The sequence below is a fragment of the Conger conger genome, chromosome 1 (genome assembly GCF_963514075.1).
Source record: "Conger conger chromosome 1, fConCon1.1, whole genome shotgun sequence".
NCBI classification, from domain to species: Eukaryota; Metazoa; Chordata; class Actinopteri; order Anguilliformes; family Congridae; genus Conger; species Conger conger.
This window is the reverse complement of record NC_083760.1, coordinates 96,393,692-96,412,372: the sequence shown is the minus strand read 5'-3', so window position 1 is coordinate 96,412,372 and position 18,681 is coordinate 96,393,692. Positions and strand designations below refer to the sequence as shown.

Sequence of the window (18,681 nt, the reverse complement as noted above, 5' to 3'; positions counted from 1 at the left end):
TTCCCCTACAGCATCCCAACACTGCCCATACAGGGACCCAACACTGCCCCTACAGCATCCCAACACTGCCCCTACAGGGACCCAACACTGCCCCTACAGCATCCCAACACTGCCCATACAGGGACCCAACACTACCCCAACAGGGACCCAACACTACCCCTACAGCATCCCAACACTGCCCCTACAGGGACCCAACACTGCCCCTACAGCATCCCAACACTGCCCCTACAGGGACCCAACACTGCCCCTACAGCATCCCAACACTGCCCATACAGGGACCCAACACTACCCCAACAGGGACCCAACACTACCCCTACAGCATCCCAACACTGCCCCTACAGGGACCTAACACTGCCCCTACAGCATCCCAACACTGCCCCTACAGGGACCCAACACTGCCCCTACAGCATACCAACACTGCCCATACAGGGACCCAACACTACCCCAACAGGGACCCAACACTACCCCTACAGCATCCCAACACTGCCCCTACAGGGACCCAACTCTGCCCCAACAAGTACCCAACACTGCCCCTACAGGGACCCAACACTGCCCCTACAGGGACCCAACGCTGCCCCAACAAGTACCCAACACTGCCCCTCCAGGGACCCAACACTGCCCCTACAAGTACCCAACACTGCCCCTACAGGGACCCAACACTGCCCCTACAGGGACCCAACACTGCCATTATTCAATCTTATGCCCTTGTCACAATCTCATAACTTGCATTATATACCTGCAAGATATATCAGAAGTTTTTGTGAAAAGATGTCTCTCTCTCCCTCTCCCTCTTTCTCTCCCTCCCTCTCTCTTTAGGTACAGGATGCCTTGTGTGGTCGGATGGGAGTGTGTAAGGATGACAGTGAGAACTCTCCAGACTCATGCAAGAATGGCCAGGTGCAGATATAACTCCCCTGGGAGGCAACACACACACGCACGCACGCACGCACGCACACACACACATACGCACGCGTTAGTTTATCATCATTTGTGGGTTTCTGAAGGTCCCTGGGGCTCATTTCACGAAATTTGCAACGTGCGAGCTGAGATCTACAAGATGCGACAGATTTCTCCTGCACTTTTTTTACAAGCCCAAAGCGCATTTCGCAAGCGCGTCCATGTAGGCAATCAGTAAACCGGCTATCATTCTCATCGGCCTGCTTCCTTTTCTATCGAAGTTTATTTTTATCATAGCCTACACTTTATAGTAACGTTAGGTGTTTTGTTATTTGTTATATCCAAATTAAGTGTAACACTGTCACCTAGACGCTATCCATTCGTAACATCACCTGTGACAAAGCGGTGACCCAAATCAGTTTCTTCAGATGTAACTGTTGCGTGTGCTCCCAGTTTATTTAACCGCAGCATCTAATAGCATACTCTTTAAGTGGCATCGCAGAGGCTACGACTTTTGTGATCGCGATTTTTACCCTGTGATAGCCTACCCATTTCTACACACAACCATGTGTGCATTCTCAGTAAGTGCATTGATGGTAATTTGTAACGACCAATTGCACGAAGGTCTTTTGGGAGACCAAGTTGTGTGGAATTTCACTTGACTACTGTGTCGGGCTCGGATGACTGAATTAGGTTTTTGCACATTGGCGCTTTACGGATGTATCTGAATCTTACTCCATTGCCCGAAAACCCCAAGAAAGCGGTTGCTCAGAGCTGTCAACCCTTACAAAAAAGCTTTTTCGAAAAATATGCCAAAAGTACTTTTTCTGATTGAGGTCCCAGAGAGTAGCGGCTATTTCAAATACACTTTCTTTGTATTTTCCAGAAGTTAATGGTTTAAAATAATTAAAGTGTAGCCTACCACTTTAGGATGCAGATCTTTTGGAGCTGGTCTATGCAGCCTATCTGCAGGAAATTGCATACTTGCGCGAGATAAAATTCTGAGGTATGTAGTCGTCGCTGGGTTATGTGCGATTCGCAAGTGACGAATTTTCGTGAAACGCATTTTGATCAGATAGTGCGATCTGCGAGTGAAAATCCTCGCAAATCGCTTTCGTGAAACGAGCCCCTGATGTATATTCTGAATGCCAATATTTAAAATGTCTGTCGATTTTTAAAATAAAATCCTTTTAAAACAACTTCACATTTCACAGATTTGTGGGGACAGTTCAAACTGCCAAAATAGCTAATCAAACTGCACTGTTCATATAGAACGTTTATCTATGACCATCCAATCAATAACAGTTTCTACATCATCAAGATGTGTGCCATGGATAAACAAATGCAAGCGGAGCTACAAAGTGTGTATCCTACTTGTGATTTTATTATTGTCCACCAGGGGCAGACCTTTACACACTTATCCTGTAAGGTCGATACAAAAAAGGTTTATGTCAGATGGAGTATTTGTTAGCAAGTGCAGCATTCTTTATCAATGCAGCAGTTTTTGTCCCCATAAGGACACCGTTCCCCACAACATAGGTGCTCAGTCAACATTTTGCCCTGATTTTAACCAAAAATAAATTAGCACACACACGCACATACACACACACACGCACACACATACACTCACACACACACACATCTACACATGCACATACACACACACACTCACACACACTGTGTTTACCTCTCCTCCCTCCTGATTTCCCCCCACCCGCCCCTTTCTGATGTCCCTCTTTTTTTGACCTATTTTTTGTTTAGAACAGCACTTCATGTGTATTTTACTAGTTATGGATGTGATGCTTTAACTTGTGGAAGAACCTATGCACTTGTAAGTCGCTTTGGATTAAACGTGTCTGCCAAATGCCCAAAATGTAATGTAAATGTAAATGTTCTCTGTTCTCTGTCCTCTGTCCTCTGTCCTCTGTTCTCTGTCCTCTGTCCTCTGTCCTCTGTCCTCTGTTCTCTGTTCTCTGTTCTCTGTTCTGTTCTGTTCTCTGTCCTCTGTCCTCTGTTTTCTGTTCTGTTTTCGCTCCTCAGACAGACTTTGAGAAGGACGTGGATCTGGCCTGTCAGACAGGTAGGACAGAACAGCCAGTCATATCAGTCATATCAGTCATATCAATCACCTGATCACCTGATCCCTGCCCCGCTGAGCCACAGTGCTACTGAATAATAATAATAATATTAATTTAATACTTCCTCCTCTCCCTCTCTCCCTCCTCTCTCCCTCTCTCCATGTCCCCTCCCCCTTTCCCTCCCTTTCTCCCTCCCTCCCCCTTTCTCCCTCTCTCTCTCCCTCTTCTCCTCTCTCCTCTCCCCTACCCTCTCTCCCTCCCTCTCCCCCTCTCTTCCTCTCTCTCCCTCCCTCTCTCTTCCTCTCTCTCTTTCTCTCTCTTCCTCTCTCCCTCTCCCCCTCCCTTTCTCCCTCTCTCTCCCCCCCTCTACCTCTCTCTCACTCCCTCTCTCTCCTCTCTCTGTAGTTATATTTAAGGAGTCCTCTCTCTCTGGCGCTCTGTCCCGCATCTCCCTGGATGAGGAGGACGGCCCCAAACTGCCAGGAAACAAGGATGTGGGCGTGGCCCTGGGCACCCTCCCGGGTCATGTGGCCCCGCCCACCCTGCTGGTGCAGAGCCCGGCCCTCGAGCTGCAGGAGGGGGAGCCACACCCCCAGGGGGCGCCAGTGTACCTGTGCACAGACAGCGGGCGTGGCTGGGCAGGGTCAGGGGGCGGGGTCGGGGGAGTGGGCGTGGCTGAACGGGACTACATGGTGTTGCCGGGTAGGACGGGCCTCCTGACTCCGCCCCTCAGGGGGCGGGACAAACCAGACTCTGCCCTTCCCTCGACGCCGGCCCTGCGATTGGTCGATGGGAAGGCGCTGTGCAGCTTTGCGTCCATGGACCACTTGAACGTCAGCCTGAACCCGCCCAGCTGCCGAACGCTCCTCCCCCTGCCCGCCCACACACTGCACTTCAAACCCCGCCCCTCTGTCCGTCACATCCTGACCGGCTCCGCCCACCGCCCGCGGACCCTCCCCCGGAAACTGGGACACGCCCACACCAGCCTGTCTGTGGGCTCACTGGAGGTAAGCAGGGAGGGGCTAAACCTGCCCTGCACCTGCCCTGCACCTGCTCCTACACCTGCCCCGCTCCTACACCTGCCCTGCCCTGCACCTCCTCCTACACCTGCCCTGCTCCTACACCTGCCCTGTCCTGCCCTACACCTGCCCCGCTCCTACACCTGCCCTGCCCTGCCCTACACCTGCCCCGCAATCAATTAACCATGAATAAAGTGTTACTGGACATGCACTCTAGCAAATTATAACATGGGATAAAAATCATGAGTGTTAATCAATAATGCTGTCTTAACAAATAGCAAAAAATGGTGTAGACTGGCCATTGGTTTGCAAAGTGTTATTTCCTGTCTGGAGGTTTAGCAGGTGTTACTTCCTGTCTGCTGATGTCACTTCCTGTCTGTAAAGACAAAGCCTTCAGTGTCACTGGGGCTCCAGATGACCTTTGACCTGTGCGGTGGCCAGAGGGTGTGTGGACCCTCCCCTGGACCTGTGCATGTCCCGCCCTGTCGGCCCCGCCCTCCTGTCAATCACCCTGACCCCTCCCCTGTGTCTGCAGTGTGGTGGAGAGAGAAGTGTGTGTGTGTGTGTGTGCTATGTATAAATGTGTGTGTTTGTATGAGTGTGTATCTGTTTATAGTAATTGTAGACTGTGTTGAGGTAAGTTGTACAGAGGCATGGTAATTCTGACTGTAGGACTGTTCAAGCCTGAAATGTGTTATAATTATGGAGATCAGGGCGGCCATTTTAAAGCTTGCAAAGTTTCAGTAAGGCCTCTGTCAGCCAATTAGGACAGCTGCCTTGCAGCAAGCCTTTGTATGATTGGGCCTTTACCATGGGTGGGCGGGGCTGTTCAAAAGCAGTGCCTTCTGCTACGCCAATATGAAGTATAGGGGCGTGTTCTTGGGGAGCGGCGACCAATCGGTGAAGTGCGGGGTGTGACTGTGTGACCTGACCCCCTGTGACTGACCTGTCTTCTCTCCCCTCCCCTCCCAGAGGAAAAGAGTACAGTACTCTGAGCTGGACTTCGAGGTAAGGCTCCTCCCACTTTCCCATAAACCCTGCCCCCCACCCCACTGGCCTGCTGTCTCTTGGCCAATCCTGGCCCAGCAGTGTGCATGACATCACCAAACCCTAGTGCTGGTCTCTCCTCCACGCACCAGGGTCACATTCTGTGAGCGCCAGAGAAGTCTGTACATTTCTGACAGGTTTAATAGATGTTCAGTATTCAGGACTAAACTCCCCTTCAAGAGCAGATTTATTTGCAGCTCTTTTCCTGACACAGTGGAGCTCACGCAGAGTTTCATTACATTACATCAGTCTGCAGTCTTCAGAGAGAGCCCAGGAGCAGAGATCGTCAGTTTACCTCTCAGCAGCACAACAACACAGCTTCATGAGGAACACAGAGTCATATTCATAATCAATAACTACCAACATATAATATCGGAAACAGAGATACCTTGATACAGCCATATCGTATATACCTGTATACATATCTTGTGTACGTGGTTTTTCTCAAAATTTTGACTTGGTAATTCAGGCTTGACTCTCATATTTCTAACAGGCTCAGTAGCAACTTATGGCTCGAAGTTTAACTTACAGCAGGTACATATTTGTGCCATTCTGATCCCTCAGGGGAATCCTGTGCTGGAGAGATGGTGTAAGGTCTGTCTCTTTCGCTCCTCTTTATTCTGTCGTTTCTCTCTCTCCTCTTTATTCTGTCCTACTCTCTCTCCTCTTTATTCTGTCGTTTCTCTCTCTCCTCTTTATTCTGTCCTTCTCTCTCCTCTTTATTCTGTCCTTCTCTCTCTCCTCTTTATTCTGTCCTTCTCTCTCTCCTCTTTATTCTGTCTCTCCGCTCTCAGAAGGTGATGCACACGCGGCAGCGACATAATGAGCTTTACCACGAGCTGAACCACTCGGCAGAGCTGCCCCCCCCAGCGCCCACGCACAGAGACCCGTCTGTGTGCAGCCTCAGGGTGAGCCCCGCCTGTACCCCTAAACCCACCACACCCAGCGCTGTACCCCTAAACCACCACACCCAGCTCTATACCCCTAAACCCACCACACCCAGCCCTGTACCCCTAAACCACCACACCCAGCTCTGTACCCCTAAACCACCACACCCAGCTCTGTACCCCTAAACCACCACACCCAGCTCTGTACCCCTAAACCACCACACCCAGCTCTGTACCCCTAAACCACCACACCCAGCCCTGTACCGCTAAACCACCACACCCAGCGCTGTACCCCTAAACCACCACACCTTACCACACCCAGCCCTGTACCCCTAAACCACCACACCCAGCGCTGTGCCCCTAAACCACCACACCCAGCTCTGTACCCCTAAACCACCACACCTTACCACACCCAGCCCTGTACCCCTAAACCACCACACCCAGCCCTGTACCCCTAAACCACCACACCCAGCGCTGTACCCCTAAACCCACCACACCCAGCGCTGTATCCCTAAACCACCACACCCAGCTCTGTACCCCTAAACCACCACACCCAGCGCTGTACCCCTAAACCCACCACACCCAGCGCTGTACCCCTAAACCACCACACCCAGCTCTGTACCCCTAAACCACCACACCCAGCCCTGTACCCCTAAACCCACCACACCTTACCACACCCAGCCCTGTACCCCTAAACCACCACACCCAGCGCTGTGCCCCTAAACCACCACACCCAGCTCTGTACCCCTAAACCACCACACCCAGCTCTGTACCCCTAAACCACCACACCCAGCTCTGTACCCCTAAACCACCACACCTTACCACACCCAGCCCTGTACCCCTAAACCCACCACACCTTACCACACCCAGCCCTGTACCCCTAAACCCACCACACCTTACCACACCCAGCCCTGTACCCCTAAATCCACCACACCTTACCACACCCAGCCCTGTACCCCTAAACCCACCACACCCAGCGCTGTACCCCTAAACCCACCACACCTTACCACACCCAGCGCTGTGCCCCTAAACCCACCACACCTTACCACACCCAGCCCTGTACCCCTAAACCACCACACCCAGCTCTGTACCCCTAAACCCACCACACCTTACCACACCCAGCCCTGTACCCCTAAACCCACCACACCCAGCGCTGTACCCCTAAACCCACCACACCTTACCACACCCAGCGCTGTGCCCCTAAACCCACCACACCCAGCGCTGTGCCCCTAAACCCACCACACCTTACCACACCCAGCGCTGTACCCCTAAACCACCACACCCAGCGCTGTGCCCCTAAACCAACACACCCAGCCCTGTACCCCTAAACCACCACACCCAGCGCTGTGCCCCTAAACCACCACACCCAGCGCTGTACCCCTAAACCCACCACACCTTACCACACCCAGCCCTGTACCCCTAAACCCACCACACCTTACCACACCCAGCGCTGTGCCCCTAAACCACCACACCTTACCACACCCAGCGCTGTGCCCCTAAACCCACCACACCCAGCGCTGTGCCCCTAAACCCACCACACCTTACCACACCCAGCGCTGTACCCCTAAACCACCACACCCAGCGCTGTGCCCCTAAACCACCACACCCAGCTCTGTACCCCTAAACCACCACACCCAGCTCTGTACCCCTAAACCACCACACCCAGCGCTGTGCCCCTAAACCCACCACACCTTACCACACCCAGCCCTGTACCCCTAAACCCACCACACCCAGCGCTGTGCCCCTAAACCCACCACACCCAGTGCTGTGCCCCTAAACCACCACACCCAGCTCTGTACCCCTAAACCCACCACACCCAGCTCTGTACCCCTAAACCCACCACACCCAGCGCTGTGCCCCTAAACCACCACACCCAGCGCTGTGCCCCTAAACCACCACACCCAGCGCTGTGCCCCTAAACCACCACACCCAGCGCTGTGCCCCTAAACCACCACACCCAGCGCTGTGCCCCTAAACCCACCACACCTTACCACACCCAGCGCTGTACCCCTAAACCCACCACACCCAGCGCTGTGCCCCTAAACCCACCACACCCAGCCCTGTACCCCTAAACCCAACACACCCAGCCCTGTACCCCTAAACCCACCACACCCAGCCCTGTACCCCTAAACCCACCACACCCAGCGCTGTGCCCCTAAACCCACCACACCTTACCACACCCAGCCCTGTACCCCTAAACCCACCACACCTTACCACACCCAGCCCTGTACCCCTAAACCCACCACACCTTACCACACCCAGCCCTGTACCCCTAAACCCACCACACCTTACCACACCCAGCCCTGTACCCCTAAACCCACCACACCCAGCGCTGTACCCCTAAACCCACCACACCTTACCACACCCAGCGCTGTACCCCTAAACCCACCACACCCAGCGCTGTGCCCCTAAACCACCACACCCAGCTCTGTACCCCTAAACCACCACACCCAGCTCTGTACCCCGAAACCCACCACACCCAGCACTGTACCCCTAAACCCACCACACCCAGCACTGTACCCCTAAACCCACCACACCCAGCGCTGTGCCCTTAAACCACCACACCTTACCACACCCAGCCCTGTACCCCTAAACCCACCACACCTTACCACACCCAGCCCTGTACCCCTAAACCCACCACACCCAGCGCTGTACCCCTAAACCCACCACACCTTACCACACCCAGCGCTGTACCCCTAAACCCACCACACCCAGCGCTGTGCCCCTAAACCCACCACACCCAGCGCTGTGCCCCTAAACCACCACACCCAGCTCTGTACCCCTAAACCACCACACCCAGCTCTGTACCCCTAAACCCACCACACCCAGCACTGTACCCCTAAACCCACCACACCCAGCACTGTACCCCTAAACCACCACACCCAGCGCTGTGCCCCTAAACCCACCACACCTTACCACACCCAGCGCTGTACCCCTAAACCACCACACCCAGCGCTGTACCCCTAAACCCATCACACCCAGCGCTGTGCCCCTAAACCCACCACACCCAGCGCTGTACCCCTAAACCCACCACACCCAGTGCTGTACCCCTAAACCCACCACACCCAGCGCTGTACCCCTAAACCCACCACACCCAGCGCTGTACCCCTAAACCCACCACACCTTACCACACCCAGCCCTGTACCCCTAAACCAACCACACCAAACACTGTACCCCTAAACCCACCACACCCAGCCCTGTACCCCTAAACCCAACACACCCAGCCCTGTACCCCTAAACCCACCACACCCAGCCCTGTACCCCTAAACCCACCACACCCACCACCCCCAGCCCTGTACCCCTAAACCCACCACACCCAGCCCTGTACCCCTAAACCCACCACACCCAGCCCTGTGCCCCTAAACCCAACACACCCAGCCCTGTACCCCTAAAGCCAATACACCCAGCCCTGTACCCCTAAACCCACCACACCCAGCCCTGTACCCCTAAACCCACCACACCCAGCGCTGTACCCCTAAACCCACCACACCTTACCACACCCAGCCCTGTACCCCTAAACCCACCACACCAAACACTGTACCCCTAAACCCACCACACCCAGCCCTGTACCCCTAAACCCAACACACCCAGCCCTGTACCCCTAAACCCACCACACCCAGCCCTGTACCCCTAAACCCACCACACCCAGCCCTGTACCCCTAAACCCACCACACCCAGCCCTGTGCCCCTAAACCCAACACACCCAGCCCTGTACCCCTAAAGCCAATACACCCAGCCCTGTACCCCTAAACCCACCACTCCCAGCCCTGTACCCCTAAACCCAGCACGCCCAGCCCTGTACCCCTAAAGCCAACACACCCAGCCCTGTACCCCTAAAGCCTATACACCCAGCCCTGTACCCCTAAACCCACCACTCCCAGCCCTGTACCCCTAAACCCAGCACGCCCAGCCCTGTACCCCTAAACCCACCACACCCAGCCCTGTACCCCTAAACCCACCACACCCAGCCCTGTGCCCCTAAACCCACCACACCCAGCTCTGTACCCCTAAACCCACCACACCCAGCGCTGTACTCCTAAAGCCAACACACCCAGCTCTGTACCCCTAAACCCAGCACGCCCAGCCCTGTACCCCTAAACCACCACACCCAGCTCTGTACCCCTAAACCACCACACCCAGCTCTGTACCCCTAAACCACCACACCCAGCTCTGTACCCCTAAACCCACCACACCCACCACCCCCAGCCCTGTACCCCTAAACCACCACACCCAGCTCTGTACCCCTAAACCCATCAACACATTTAGCACCGCTTTACTCTGAACACAACACATTTAACATAATTTGAAATAATAGAAATAAGCCACAGATGCGATATTTCTTTGTGTTCGGCTGTTTTTAATCAATCCCATCATTATTGTGCTTAATTGTGCAGGTAATATATTCTCATTATTCATTTGTTAGTGGTTGAATTAGCCCATTACACAGAGTCAACGTGTGAGATATTACCAGCATAAACCCCAGGGAATGTTGGCAGAGCTGATTTATATTCTGCTGTTGGGTAATTCTGAGGAAGTGCGCATGTGAGCCTCCTCAGGCTGGTCATGAGCCTCCAGAGACGTGTCCACGTGTGCGGTTCTGATCGGATCTCATTGCGGGCCTGGGCCCAGTGGAGTGTGTGCGGTTCTGACCCCGCCCTCTTTCTGTCTCACTCAGAGGGAGCGGCGCTGGAGCATCTCGTCCACAGAAAACAACTCCTCCAGTGTGAGTACCAGGGACCCCCTAATGCCCCCCTAATGCCCCCTAATGCCCCCCTAATGCCCGCCTAATGCCCCCCTAATGCCCCCCTAATGCCCCCCTAATGCCCCCTAATGCCCCCTAATGCCCCCCTAATGCCCGCCTAATGCCCTTCTAATGCCCCCCTAATGCCCGCCTAATGCCCCCCTAATGCCCCCCTAATGCCCGCCTAATGCCCGCCTAATGCCCCCTAATGCCCCCTAATGCCCGCCTAATGCCCCCTAATGCCCGCCTAATGCCCCCCTAATGCCCCCTAAACAACTCCTCCAGTGTGAGCACCAGGGGTCACCTAATGCCCCCCTAATGCCCCCTAATGCCCCCCTAATGCCCCCTAATGCCCCCCTAATGCCCCCTAATGCCCCCCTAATGCCCCCTAATGCCCGCCTAATGCCCCCCTAATGCCCCCTAATGCCCCCCTAATGCCCCCCTAATGCCCCCCTAATGCCCCCTAATGCCCCCTAATGCCCCCCTAATGCCCCCTAATGCCCCCCTAATGCCCCCCTAATGCCCCCTAATGCCCCCTAATGCCCGCCTAATGACCCTATTAATGATGATTAATGCCTTCCACATAAACACACACACGCACACATGCACGCACTCACACACACACACACACACGCACACATGCACGCACTCACACACACACACACACACACACACATGCACGCACTCACACACACACACACACACACAAACACTCACACACACTCACACACACTCACACACACACACACACTCTGTTATACACACACACACATTCACACACACACTCACACACACTCACACATTCACACACACACCCTCACACACACACACACTCACACATTCACACACACACACACACGTATCGCTAACCACCAATCTTATAAGAAACTAATTAGGGGGACAATCCCCTTTTAACAATAACTCTTTCTTATCATTGCTGAAATTTATAAATATGTAAAATATGTAGTAATGAATGGGGACTTTGAGCGTGGTTATTAAATGTTCACATTTCAGACATACTGAGTTTGAGCCAGTCTGGATCCTGGCAGATTGAGTCCTCAGTGCTGGGATGGGGTTTGGGTTTTATGGGCTGGAGGTGGAGTTCTTCCATCTGGCCACCCACCCTGTAACTGTATCCCTGGGGCAGCGTGGGGGAGAGTTTGGGGAAATTCGGCGCTTGACAAAAGCAGTTGAACTTCCTCTATTGTGTTTCTGCCACATTCAGAATGCAGTTTATTCCCTCTAATGGGAAACTGCTGCTGAAAAAAATACATAATACTCTCCACTGAGAGGAGGCAGCAAGACTTAGACTGGAGAGAGAGAGAGAGAGAGAGAGAGAGAGAGAGAGAGAGAGAGAGAGAGAGGGAGAGAGAGAGAGAGAGAGAGAGAGAGAGGGAGGGAGGGAGGGAGGTGGAGTGGAAGAGGGATAGAGAGAGAAAGGGAGGGAAAGAGAAGGAGAGAGAGGACGAGAAAAGGAAAGGGAGAGAGGGGGAGGGAAAGAGAGAGGGAGGGAAAGAGAGGCATAGAGAGGGGGAGAGGTTGACAGAGGAAAAGGGGGAAATCAGGAATGCTGATAGCTTATTCTGCAGCATGTGTTTGTGATTGGTTCCCAGCTGCATGGTGTGTGACTGACAGGCTCACGGCTTCCCCTGCAGGACAGGACCTCTCCTGAGGCCCCGCCCCCCTCTGACAGCATCAGGACTGTGACCTTTGACCCCCCAGCTGAGAAGATGGACAAACTGGAGCTCAACCAAATCTGGGGCACGGCCCCCGCAACCACACCCGACACTGAGGGAGACTTCCAGACTGAAGTCTGAGTACGCACACACACACACACACACTGTTACACACACACACACACACACACACACAAACACACTGTTACACACACACACACACACACACACACACACACTGTTACACACACACACTCTATTACACACACACACACACACACTCTGTTACACACACACACACACACACTCTGTTACACACACACACACACACTCTGTTACACACATACACATACACACACTCTGTTACACACACTCACACTCTGTTATACACACACACACACGCACACACACACACACTCTGTTATACACAAAAACACACACTCTGTTATATACTCACATACACACACACTCTGTTCCACACACACACCCTCTGTTATACACACACACACCCACCCACACACTCTGTTATACACATACACACACACACAGTTATACACACACACACACTCACACGCTGTTATACACGCACACACACACTCTGTTATACACACACACAAACACTCTGTTACACACACACACACACTCTGTTATACACACACACAAACACTCTGTTACACACACACACACACACTCTGTTATACACACACACACACTCTGTTACACACACACACACACACACTCTCTGTTATACACACACACACATACACACACACACACATGCTCTATTGCACACTTGCTCTAATAAGCACACACACTTCGTACACGGGCTCTGTTACTCCACACTCCACAGGATTTGGAGAGGGTGTGTTTTTCTGGATTTTTCTCCGGAGTGTGTGCTGCAGTGTGGCACAGGAGTGTGACCTTCCTTCCCCCAGAGGATTGTTCTGTCCCTGACGAACGACAAGAAGGCAACAGTGAGTGTTTATGAATACAGGACATTCACTCCACTGGCCAGGCTGTTCCCCTACCCTCCCCCCGCTGTTCCCCCTGCTCTTCCCCTACCCTCCCCCTGCCCTGCCCCTGCTGTTTCCCTGCCCTCCCCCTGCTGTCCTCCTGATGTTTGATTTATAGAAATAGAGTTTGGATACCTCTAAAATCTTCAGTCAGCTGTACCATCTAATATTCTGAAACAAAATCTTTACAGTAAATTATCCAAACTCCAGACTACCAAACCTTTCCCTGCGGGTGCATGCTTTCTTCAGTGTGCTAATTGTTGGGGTAGAGAGTAGAGTGTGTGTGTGTGTGTGAGTGTGTGTGTGTGTGTGCTGGGGTCCAGTCAGGTCTAGGTGCGCAATCTGAACCCCCCCCCCCTCCCCTCAGTCTTTCTGTTTTCCTCCCTCTGTGTTTCTCACTCCTTCTCACACGGTTTAAGATTCAGTCCTCCTGCTGGTCCCTCCCTGGTCCTCCACACCAGCAGAGGGTGCTGCAACATGTGGGGAGGAATCACTGGCCAATCACAGCACTCGCCCAATTATCACAGAATCTTCACAGTGGCAGAGCTGGAATCCTTTTGTTCGTGTCTGGGATCCTCCTGTCCAGTCTGGGATCACACAGAGCAGGGATCCTCCTGACCAGTCTGGGATCACACAGAGCAGGGATCCTCCTGTCCAGTCTGGGATCACACAGGGCAGGGATCCTCCTGACCAGTCTGGGATCACACAGAGCAGGGATCCTCCTGTCCAGTCTGGGATCACACAGGGCAGGGATCCTCCTGACCAGTCTGGGATCACACAGAGCAGGGATCCTCCTGTTCGTGTCTGGGATCACACAGAGCAGGGATCCTCCTGTTCATGTCTGGGATCACACAGAGCAGGGATCCTCCTGTTCGTGTCTGGGATCACACAGAGCAGGGATCCTCCTGTTCGTGTCTGGGATCACACAGAGCAGGGATCCTCCTGTTCGTGTCTGGGATCACACAGGGCAGGGATCCTCCTGTTCGTGTCTGGGATCACACAGAGCAGGGATCCTCCTGTTCGTGTCTGGGATCACACAGGGCAGGGATCCTCCTGACCAGTCTGGGATCACACAGAGCAGGGATCCTCCTGTTCGTGTCTGGGATCACACAGGGCAGGGATCCTCCTGTTCGTGTCTGGGATCACACAGAGCAGGGATCCTCCTGTTCGTGTCTGGGATCACACAGGGCAGGGATCCTCCTGACCAGTCTGGGATCACACAGAGCAGGGATCCTCCTGTTCGTGTCTGGGATCACACAGGGAACGCACGTGGGAATACGCAGCCTCCACAGGGACAGCAGCCAACAAACTCAACAGTTCATTTCTGAAACCTCTGAATTGTCGATCTGTGGTTGCGCTAACGTGCTAACGTGCTAACAGATGTACCCTCGCTGGCCTCAGAGTTGAACCTGGGACCTTCCCCCCCAAATGCCCCCTGAGCTCCCCCCCTACCCCACAGGGGGCTAAAAGCCCTTCTTGTTGGTGTGACTCGAACCCTCGTCCCTTCTTTTGTACTATGAGACCTTCACCTTTTCATATGATGTTTTTGTATGGAAATAAATTTTCAAATTGAGTCAAAATTTTTTTAGTTTTGATGTTATTTCTGTAAATCTTCAGGGGCTAAGTCAAGTGTGAGTGTGTGCCTGTCTGTGTGTGTGTGTGCGTGTATGTGAATGTACACATGTGTATGTGTACACACACTACACACACATACACGCACACACACACACAAACAGGCACGCACACTCACACACACATACACACACTTAAACACACACATACATACACACACACATACACACACACACACACACACACAGCGGGAGAATCCATTAGGAATGTGAGCCAGGAAACATCAAAGATTCCGGGAGTGTGCAAATATGCTCCTTTTATTTAGATTTTGTTTATTTCTGTTTATTCGTGTTACTGTGAGTATTTATTAATGTTTTAAATGCGGCAGAAACACAGCAGGGTGAAAAAGTAAAAACACAGAGAAACGCACTCCCTACGCTGCCAACATCCTGACTTTGATTTCAGATGCAGGACCAGTTTAAAGAGAAGCTGATGGAGCAGGCTGGGGTGAGACCTGGATTATTTATGAACAACATGGGAACAGCCCTCTGATACTGAGAAAGAGGGGGAGAGAGGGAGGGGGGGAGAGAGGGGGAGAGAGGGGAGGCTTTTGATGCCCTTTAATAAACATCGCTTACAAACATCTACATGCCACACCTACAAGAGATCTTTTGACACTTTTTGGTCTGCATTGTTTGTGTTTAAACTCTGATGTCCGGACTTTAAATCAGATCTGAATGATTGTTTTCCTCTCTGGTTGGTTGCGTATTTGTGTATCAGGATGGAGTTAGACTCTGTTGAGATGAGATGTTGATCTAGTCCTGTTCCACAGAGCAGGATTGCTGAGATACCCAGATAACTTCAGAGGAAAACCCTTTTACCAGAGAAGCACACACTTGCACTGAAAGCTCAATCCAGAAGCGAAAATCCATGAGTGACCGATTACTGTGGGGGGAGACCAGACAGCTGGGGAGGGGCTGTTCCCCCCTCCCTCCCTGCAGCCAATCAGGGGAAGCACAGAGTGGACCTGTGCACACCTGGCACATGGCTGAGAGGAGCTGTGTGTGTGTGTGAGAGAGTATGTGTGTGTGCATGTGTGTGTGTGTGAGTGTGTGTGTGTGTGTGTGAGTGCGTGTGTGTGAGTGTGCGTGTGTGTGTGTGCATGTGAGTGTGTGTATGTGTGTGTGAGTGTGTGTGTGTGCATGTGTGTGAGTGTGTGTGTGTGTGTGTGTGTGTGCATGCATGTGTGTGTGTGAGTGTGTGTGTGCATGTGTGTGTGTGCATGCATGTGTGTGTGTGAGTGTGTGTGTGCATGTGTGTGTGTGCATGCATGTGTGTGTGTGTGGGTGTGTGTGTGTGTGTGTGTGTGAGTGTGTGTGTGTGTGTGTGTGTGTGTGTGTGTGCATGCATGTGTGTGTGCATGTGTGTGTGTGTGTGAGTGTGTGTGCATGTGTGTGTGTGTGTGTGTGTGTGTGAGTGTGTGTGTGTGTGTGAGTGTGTGTGCATGTGTGTGTGTGTGTGTGTGCATGTGTGTGTGTGTGTGAGTGTGTGTGTGAGTGTGTGTGCATGCTCTACATTCCTGTGGGGATCTGGAACAGCTGGGGCTTCACATTTCTCCTCTTTTCTTTTCCTTCATCCTGACCCAGGTCTGCCATCTTTAAAGACATTCCAGCCCATGAAATGTTCCTCCTAGGAGCTAGAAGTAGAAGTTAGCAACTCCCGATCTTTCCTTTGAGCAGAAAACATCAGCGCAGCCTTTGCAGATGTATTTTTCAGGAAAGCCTGAAGTATAAATGATCCGCGTCGCCCCTCTGGCACTTCTAACTGATGTGGCTTCGAACTGTCGTTTGAAGAAACAAGGACATTCCATTTGCCTAATTCACATTTTCTCCATTTCCCGGTCATCATTTATTTTTCTTGTCACTTTTCCTGCCCTCTCCCGATGGGTGGATCGAGGAGTAGATAAAAGTGTCTCGATGGTGCCTGTCACACAGAGGAGTTCCTGGTGGGGGGCCTTATCTCTCTTTCTGTATATATATCAGGACAAGAACATCTGCTAAACACCTCAAACCCCCCCCCCCCCCCCCCCCAGAGGTTAATGGGTTAATGTGCTGTCACCCCAGGCCCCCCCAGGCCTGTAACCCACACTAATGACAGTGCTGAGAAATGTCTCCCCCTCCTGGCCTTGAGCTGGAACTGCACTCCAGCCCGGCATCCCATCCATCAACACTGTTACAGTGTTCTTTCCAAAGCGCCGGTTTCTCCCGAGAAATGTTCCTCTCCCTGACGTGTCAGTGAGACATTCCTTTGGCCTTGCCCACCTCTCCTTCATGCTGATCTTATTAGTGTCTCGTAGTCAGAGCAAAACAACGACATTTCTCTGTTTCCGGCTGCTTCTCTAATCTTTTTCCAGTGGAATATTCCAGATGCTCCGATGATTTCACAGGCGCAGGAATCAATTTCGACATCTTCAACTCACCAAGCCTCACTGAGCGACTTCCTGTCACCGAAACGCATTACAGTCGAGTGACTTCATCTCCAAACTCACCATACTGACTGAGGTCCTGTGATTATGAAAGGGTGAATCTGGGAATGACAAGTTTGACAGAGAGAACGGGTGACAGGGTGAGTGCAGAGGTCACACTCACACACTCACACACACACACACACACACTCACACACACACACACACACACAGACACACAGGGGGTGATAGGGTGAGTGCAGAGGTCAGGGGGAGAGTGCAGAGGTCAGAGAGTGCAGAGGTCAGGGGGAGAGTGCAGAGGTCAGAGAGTGCAGAGGTCAGGGGGAGAGTGCAGAGGTCAGGGGGAGAGTGCAGAGGTCAGAGAGTGCAGAGGTCAGGGGGAGAGTGCAGAGGTCAGGGGGAGAGTGCAGATAGCAGGACTGAAATCACGTAGAAATGCAGATACCTGTAAACTGGAAAACTGACCACACTCCCAAGCTTAAGAAGTAAATTCAGTTTTTAATTTGGTGTTTTTCCTGCCTTCATGAAATGGGAAATATCCTGTCTTTCTAGAGGACATAAATATATATTATATATGTCACATATACATGTCTATAGCTGCTGCAGGCCTGTGATGCACCCAGCACACACATACACACACACATACACACACACACACACACACACTCACACACACACACGCGCACACACACATACACACACACACACAGTCACACTCACACACACACACACACACACACGCGCACACACACACTCACACACACACACACGTGCACACACACATACACACACACACACACTCACACTCACACACACACACACACACACACACACACACACACACGCGCACACACACACTCACACACACACACACTCACACACACTCACACACACACACACACATACACACACACACACACACACAGACACCCTATACACACACACACACACACATACACACACACTCACACACACTCACACACACACACGCGCACACACACATACACACTCACACACGCACACACACACTCACACACACACACTCACACACATACACGCACACACACACGCGCGCACACACACACGCACACTCACACACGCACACACACACACGCACACACACACACGCACACACACACACACACACATAAACACACACATACATACACACACACATACACACACATAAACGCACACACATACACACACACATACACACATAAACACACACACTCACACACACACGCACACACACACACACGCACT

General features: G+C 52.4%; 1 pseudogene; it reads left to right on the top strand.

Moving 5' to 3' along the window:
* LOC133134669 (adhesion G protein-coupled receptor B2-like) overlaps positions 1-14,938 on the top strand; it is a 120,289-nt pseudogene extending 105,351 nt beyond the window's left edge.
* The last annotated feature ends 3,743 nt before the right edge of the window (positions 14,939-18,681 follow it).